Below are 7,731 nucleotides of genomic sequence, written 5' to 3' on the forward strand. Positions count from 1 at the left end.
AGTACGTTTTCAGCATATCTGTGTAAATGGATGTTGTTTTCAAAATGCTGCAGTGTAAACACGACACTTTTCTGGAACGAAAACCCCAAAACGATGCGTTTTCACTTTGAAGGTGTGAACGGAGCCAAAGGCCTCGTTCACGGATAAACCAAAATGTTAAAAGCTGTGCTCTTATTTCCTCATTCTTGTTTTTCTCGTCATGTTGTCTAGATTCTGTCGGCACGTATTTAACAACCACTTGAAAATGGGCCCGTAACCACCGGGTCCGATCACAGCAGTCTGATAGAGGTCGCTTTCAAAATGTAATGTGAATGATCACGCAAACAAATCGGATCCCAGCAAAAAATCGGAATTGAGCATCAAGACCTGGAGTGTGAACGTAGCCTCGGTGGATGTGTGTTTGCTATATTTTGGGAGGACGGCCTATTTAGGCTGTTCTCTACCTTTCCATCGCTGTTGGCTGGGATATGCTCCAGCAAATAAAATTGACTTTACTTTGCCTAATAATAGCAGATTTGCTACATTGAGTTAAACGCGTTTCGATTAATAATCTCCAAAATGAAAGCTTTATGATCCTAGTGTTTTGATCTGGCCCCTCTAGATGAAAACAGCCTGGGTTTTTTGTTGTTGTTGCTCCTTGAGGACTGTTAAAAGTGAGCATTTAAAGTTCGGGGTGCTCCTATTTTTAGTGCAGCGCTATAATTGTTTCTTTTCCACCATCTGTAGTTCTGAGACTCATTAGAAAAATGTAAATACACGGGTATTTAACGGTCCTGGGTCACTGGTTTTGGAGATTTCCTTCATTTCTTTCGTCCAGCTGTCACATATACGGCTTAGAGGTGATTGGTGTTTGCCTCAGAGAGCTAGTAAACACAGATCTGCTGGAAGTTTTCATAAATGCACGGCGGCGTTGAATCAAGGCAGGAGGTCTGTTTATTGCTGAAGGTGGAGGGGGATGAAGAAAGTCCATCACACAAGCCGCCAGCGGACATGCTGCCAACAAAAACTGTGCTGGCAGCACCGTGCTGCTCTGACGGACCCAAATATGCGCTGGCTACTGACCAGAGCTGCCTAGAATCAGATAAGCCACCTCTGTCGGGATCGGCTACAAGAGGAAAATAAAGAGGCAGTGGAGGAGAGAGACTGGACAGACAGAGGGGATTATGTTCAGTTTTGGGCAATGAATGGGAGACGCTTTTAAATTCTGAGGAATAATGGAGCTTTGTAAAGCTTAAAGTAATTTTCACCTTGTTATAGTAGGTTCTCATGCGTTTTAGCTCAAAATAATCCCAATCTAAAGGGATCACATGCACGTTTTTTCCTAAAACATACTTAATGGTGCCTAATGGTTCATTGAACCATTACAGCTGCTACTAAATTCAGCTGCAACTTCACTTCCTCGGACCATAAGAAGAGCCCACGTCACAGTCGTTTCAAATTCTTTTTGTTGGCCGCGTGTGATTTTTCGAACATTTTGGGTTGGAGAGCATTAGACTAACGCTCCCACTCGTCTTGCTCGTCGATGTTTATCACGTGAGATTGTGAGAGCTCCGAGGTTCTCTGGGAGTGGTGAACACAAACCGTCTTTTCAGTACCTTTCAATACTACTCTTCAATCCTCACTGAGAAGTTTCATTTAAAATGGAAAACAAATATAGTCTGGTTTAGTTGATGTTTACACAACGATGTTTTCAAGTGAAAGGGGAACACTTTCGTTGTGTGTTAGGTTGTTGTTTACACACCGGTGTAGACGGCAGAAAATGCCACTTTTCTGAAACACTGCTACTGTGCATGCGAGTTGATGGACCAAAAACAACAATGGCGGCCTTCAGAGTATCATGACTCCCAGTCCATATTCTCCTGGGACTTGGTAGTTTCATAGTCGAAAGTCGCTGTAATAACAATCCAGCTTGCTTGTCTGTCAATACGAATGTCCGTGTGCTCCCATTGTTAATGTTTATAGCAAATTGTTTTGTGCTGTATGTGTGGTTTCATTACAAAAACAACCAACAGCACCCCCTAGTGGCCATACGGACGTTGTTGTGTGAATGCAAACCTAAAATGTAAAAAACGTTGCATTTTCACTTCAAACGTTCTTGTGTAAACGTGGCTTTTTATTTTTCTTCCTTGTTTTTAATTAAAGAAAGAGCTGAAATTCAGATTTTTCTGTACTTTGGAGGTTTATAAAAGGTGCATCCAACAACACAATGAAGCTGCCTGGGATATCCAGGAATGGGAAGAGAAGAAAGTCAAAATGACGGCAGCAGAATCAAGACGAAATCTTCAACAAGCAAGCGTGTTAATAGTTCTGGTAGAGTGACGCTGAATAGTTTTCACCAAGTCTTCAAGGTTTTGAATCTGTCCATACGCGTTGCACAAGTCGCAGTGTGGCTCTCATGTTGGCCCAAAGTGCTGCAAAGGAACATTCGGAAGCTTTTTTCTTTTTTTTTTTTCAGGCTCTTCCTCTGTGGTCCACATAGCACGACACTGCGCTAGTGTGCATCCTCGCGCCTTTACAAGCCTCCATAAGTTAACTCGCTTGCCTCTCGTTAGACTCGCAGGCTCCTCTCGCTCTCTCCAGAGTCCACATCTGTTTTCCAGTGTCTCCCTCTCTCTCTCTCTCTCTCCACCTCATCCGTCCTCCCATCCTTTGAGCCGGTGTGATAAGCGACGCTTAGGCAGATATATTAGTCCCATTAGAGCCACTTGATTCAGCCGCTCTACAGTAAAGGGGAGGCCATTAACTCAAGCTGCTCAAGGCCACTTAAAGATGACCACATACATCTTTCTGACGACGTGCATGAGTGGCCAAGTCGGATGTGCGCGCTCTCACCGCAGTCAATAACCATGTGGAATCAAAGGAGCTCATTATGTTTGGTTTATTAAAAAAAACGCTTTGAAACAAACTGGAAACAGACTCCCTGCTGGATTTTCACAGAAATCGCAGCAAATTCTTCAGCATGCAGGGATGAAAAAAAGAAAAACCACGACTTATATTTTCCTATTTGCACTCTAAATATTTAACCGCGCAGAAGACTGCTTTGGCTCCATTTTCAATAAGCTTGGAATATCTGCTCCAGAGAGTTTAGGCGTCAGTGCTGGATAATGAAGGTGAATGGGCTGTTGTTTGTGGTGTGCTCGGCGTTCAAAATCACATTTAAACACACCAAACGGGATCATTTCTTTTTTGGAAGCAGCGTCCCTGCAACTTTTTTTCCCCTCATTATTTAAGCTTGGCACAAATATTCCCATCGCTCTGTATGTTGCAGAGGCGGCTTCAGTCTCCCAGCAGGACAGAGGGTGTCTGCACATCTAAGAAAAATATTTCACCCGAGGAGCTTTAATAATAGTTTTCTCTTTCAGTCCAGAGCAGCTCAGTTCATCTCCCCGCTCCTGCTGTGAATACCGGAAGCATTTTATTCATTTTTTTGGGGGTTGGTGTTTGACATTAAGAGATGAATTCACGCTAATTCCCATATAAGAACTCAGGTTTACCAGAAACCGTTTGAAAACAGCATCATAATTTCCACATTAAGGAAAATTTTAATGTTTTCAAAGCAGCTTTTGGAATACACTACCTCATTAGGTGGGAGTTTTTAAGCCCTTCGTTTCTTTAAATTTAGCTTTCAATCTTGAATTATTCACATTATTCATTTTAAACTAGATTGTGAGTTTTTCTCAAATACAGAAAATCGATCATGTGGGAACTGTCCTTCAACGACGTTCCAGAACGACCAAAATCACTAAAGGTTCAACTTGTAAAACTCAACGTTTTATTGATATATTTTAACTAAATAAAAACGGATGTAAACCATAATAGTTTCTAACTTATTCCATGTAATCTTATGGTTATATTGCATCTGTGTTTTACCTCTTTGTCTTTTGTTGAAACAGAATTTCTATTCTGTTCTGTTCACAAATTTTGAAGTAATTCAGTGTAAGTTAAATAGAAAAAAATGTTAAGCAACTCATAAAAACATTAACCACACTTGCGTTAAATAATGTCTAGTAATATTGAAACAGACATAAGATATGTGAAAGTAGGTGCAAATTGAGAAAAAATCTTTTACTTCCCCCTGTACCTCTCAGGCCAAGTCACACGAGCCAAAGCGATCTTTTTTCTCTCCGGGGTTCTCAAAAGAAAATCCGTCCACACATAATTATGAACACATCACAACACAAGGCTTCGGGGCATGTAGTACATATGCCAGGCCTTTAGGGGCGCTGTGACCCACGATGTGATTATGCCATCTTTTTTCCACAGATGATCGTCTTTGCCGTCCACGCCAGGGTTTTAGAATTTCCCCATTCTGGGACCCGTGTTCAAAAAAACCTGTTTTTTGGGCTCCTAACGATATCAGGTGCACATGTGGATATATTGTGACACACAACGTTATAGGTTTCAATCAATAAATACACTTAAGTCTATTATCATGTCTATGTATTTTAAGATGTCTTTTTCATTTTAAAATATAAATTTCCACCACTTGTAGCCGGGCCATGTTTTTTGTTGTTTTCTTACCTGTTGGGTAGTGCGGCTTCATCTGATTGGCCAAATATGTCGACTGGCAGAGCAGGAAAGCATGAAAGTGCTTGAAATCAAAACTCCGTTGGTCTTCTATGATCTGTATTTGGCGTAACGGTAAATTTGCAATGTATTGTTCAGCCGTTCAGAAAAGCATCACCGATCCCTCCGTTCATCAACTATTCAGTGGTTTTAAAATAGAAGTGAATTAGAATCTTGTCTCAAAGTTTGTGTGTGTAAAAGAGATCAGGATAGGGCTGGGCGATATGGCCTTTGATCAATATCTCAATATTCTAAGGCTATATCAAGATACACGATGTATTTCTTGATATTTTGCCTTCGCAACACTTTTGATGCATGCAGTCACACTAGTATGACGATTCTCTGTCTACATTGTTGTTCATACTACATTAATATGTGCTAATATTTAACTTGGATACAAATCACAACAAAGTGAATCTTGGCAAAACAGTATTTATTAAACAGCAAATTAATAAAAAAGGAGCCTTGCAGGCTGGTGGGAACGAACCGTCGAATGCACGTGGGAATTGAGGCACTCGGATGGGACGATGCCGTTGCTGAAGGGCGAGGTCCTGTGTGTCTGTCCGTCTCACCGTGGGCTTTAGCACAGCCTAATCAATAGAAAACAGTCCAGGGGGGGATGTTTCAGATATACTCCTAAATATGACAGAGAATGTGCTGTTGTTGTGCCGCTTCAAAGTGTCAGTCTGACTGGTGAATCAACAAGTTTAAGAAAAGATGAAAGCACCAGCCTGCTATTCTGTGACGGCGCTGCAGAGGAAGCGGACGGCATTATTATGTGATTAATGGAAAACAACAGGAGCAGGAAATAGGCCACAATACAACGTGCAGTGCACCTGGTCTCAGTAGCTTGTGAAATATAACGCCGTCTTTGATGTGGTTTTATGCCGAAGTGCAATTCTCTTTACTTTATTTTGGATCTCCGTCATCAATATTGTTGTCAGCCGTGTGCTGGAAAGGCTTCTAGGAACCGGAGGAATGAAGAAGGTGGAAGTTTGGTGCATTATGAAATAATTACAGGTAGCAAATAACTGGCGCTGTGCTCGATTTAACTCACTGAGGCTCTTTTTAGTGTTTTTCACAAGGTGGAGTTTTTTTCTGGATTAGATGGGAGGGGTCTACTCTGCTCCCGATGAATTATGGAGTTTTGGAGTTTACAATGTTTTCAAGTGAAAATTTCCGTGTTTCATAGAGTTTTGAGTGTCCCGTTACACGACAACATGGCTTGCAGCCACGGAAAACACAACTTGTTGAAAACTGCTTCCAAAACACAAATTTCTTTAAAAGGTTTGCAGTAAATGGTAAATTTTTTGTGTTTTCTGCCATTTCCGTCTAAACGAACATCGTTTTCAAAAGATTGCCGTGGAAACGTGAAACTTTTCTGCAATGAAAATGCAAAATTGTTGCGTTTTCAAGGGAAAATTTGTCATGTAAATGGGAGAAAATTATGAACAAGTGAGTGTGTGGGTGTGTGTGTGTGTGTGTGTGTGTCAGTCTCAGAGGAATGCCGCCATAGTGAAAAGAGCAACGCTGAGTTGAGCACAATCTGGATGATAACGGAGATCAAAGCACCAAGAGACCTCATCAACCTTCCCAGCATGCTCCTTGCTGATGCACCTGATACCAGGAATATGCCACACCTACTGTGTGTGTGTGTGTGTGTGTGTGTGTGTGTGTGTGTGTGTGTGTGTGTGTGTGTGTGTGTGTGTGTGTGTGTGTGTGTGTGTGTGTGTGTGTGTGTGTGTGTGTGTGTGTGTGTGTGTGTGTGTGTGTGTGTGTGTGTGTGTGTGTGTGTGTGTGTGTGTGTGTGTGTGTGTGTGTGTGTGTGTGTGTGTGTGTGTGTGTGTGTGTGTGTAAGAGTAAAAGAGTGGGAGTGCGATCTATATTTGCATACATTTTATATTGCACCCAATTTGGGCACCTAAACAACTCTGTGAAGGTCCGTTTAGCTCGCGCAGCACCGATCTGCTTATGTGTGTGTTTTTATATGTGCCAGTGTGTCTCTTTTTCTGCAGATAAGCTGAATTATATATTGAAATAATAAGAAGCCCCCCCCCCCCCCCCCCCCCCCGTTGGTAAGTTGAAGCCATAAATCTGCTGATGCCAGGTCAAAGATGGATCTAAAGCATCAGACGGCTTCAGCTGACAAAGGGGGAGAATTCTCTGGGTGGGTTGTGAGTGTCATGACTTGACAGGCTCTTGGGAGGATGGCTTCAAGAAATGCAGCAACTTTTGTAGCTTCAAGTAGTTTTTTTAAGGGTTTTTTTGCTGAGAGGCTTGAGTGAAAACTAGGGAATGGGTCTTGCTTCTTTTGCAGCTTTTAATATTACAAATCGCTGAATGTGTGAGAAAATAGGTAAATGGCCGACACCTAAATCAAGAGGAAGATACTTCCTTTTGTATTCCCGACTACTTTGATCTGTGTCCTTCTTCTTCATAGATGAGTCCACATCCTCTCTAATCCCTCCAGTCTGTCATTTCTTTCCAAGCGAAGGACTTCTGCTCATAGTTGTGATTCAGGCCTTGAAAGACAAAAGATACAAAAACAACATAGAGTAATTAAAGATGGAGTGAAAAGGATGTGACAGTGGTCATCCTTTATTTCTGGTTGAACAAAGGGGAAAAAGTCCCAACAAATATTGGAAATAAAATAAGAATTAATAAGATCTACAAATCTTTTTCTACACTTTTAATACAGCATCTTAATTTCGGTGCCATTGTAGGTATAAAACTGCCCAAAAAAGCTGATTAATGACAGTAATGTGTAAGGCCTTTCATCCAGATTCCGAAGTTGTTTTTTTCAGGAATGCGTCAGGCATGCCGATGCAGTGGGGCCACTGACAGAGTTGTGTAATTCAGACACAACAGGGTTCACGAGAAGGTGAAGGGGAATTAGGGGGTCGACACAGACGGAGCCGAGCGGCAGGCCAGAGTCCTCTCTGCTCATGTCTCTTTGTGTTTCTCCCTGAATAATGTAATATCCATGCAGGGGTATGTGGGTCAGTGGGGCTTTGGGCTCCCTTGAGATCAGCACCACGCCCAAACGCGCCCCTACCACACACACACACACACACACACACACACACACACACACACACACACACACACACACACACACACACACAAACACACAAACACACACTTAATTCAGTCCACCGCCTTTCT

The 7,731-nt window shown here is 42.1% G+C and overlaps 1 protein-coding gene across 1 annotated transcript in view; it reads left to right on the forward strand.

Moving 5' to 3' along the window:
- lrp4 (low density lipoprotein receptor-related protein 4) overlaps positions 1-7,731 on the forward strand; it is a gene marked incomplete at its 3' end in the record, with an annotated part of 180,773 nt that overhangs the window by 103,131 nt on the left and 69,911 nt on the right. The window lies entirely within an intron of this gene.

The sequence above is a fragment of the Lipophrys pholis genome, assembly GCF_963383615.2.
Source record: "Lipophrys pholis genome assembly, chromosome: 2".
NCBI lineage: Eukaryota > Metazoa > Chordata > Actinopteri > Blenniiformes > Blenniidae > Lipophrys > Lipophrys pholis.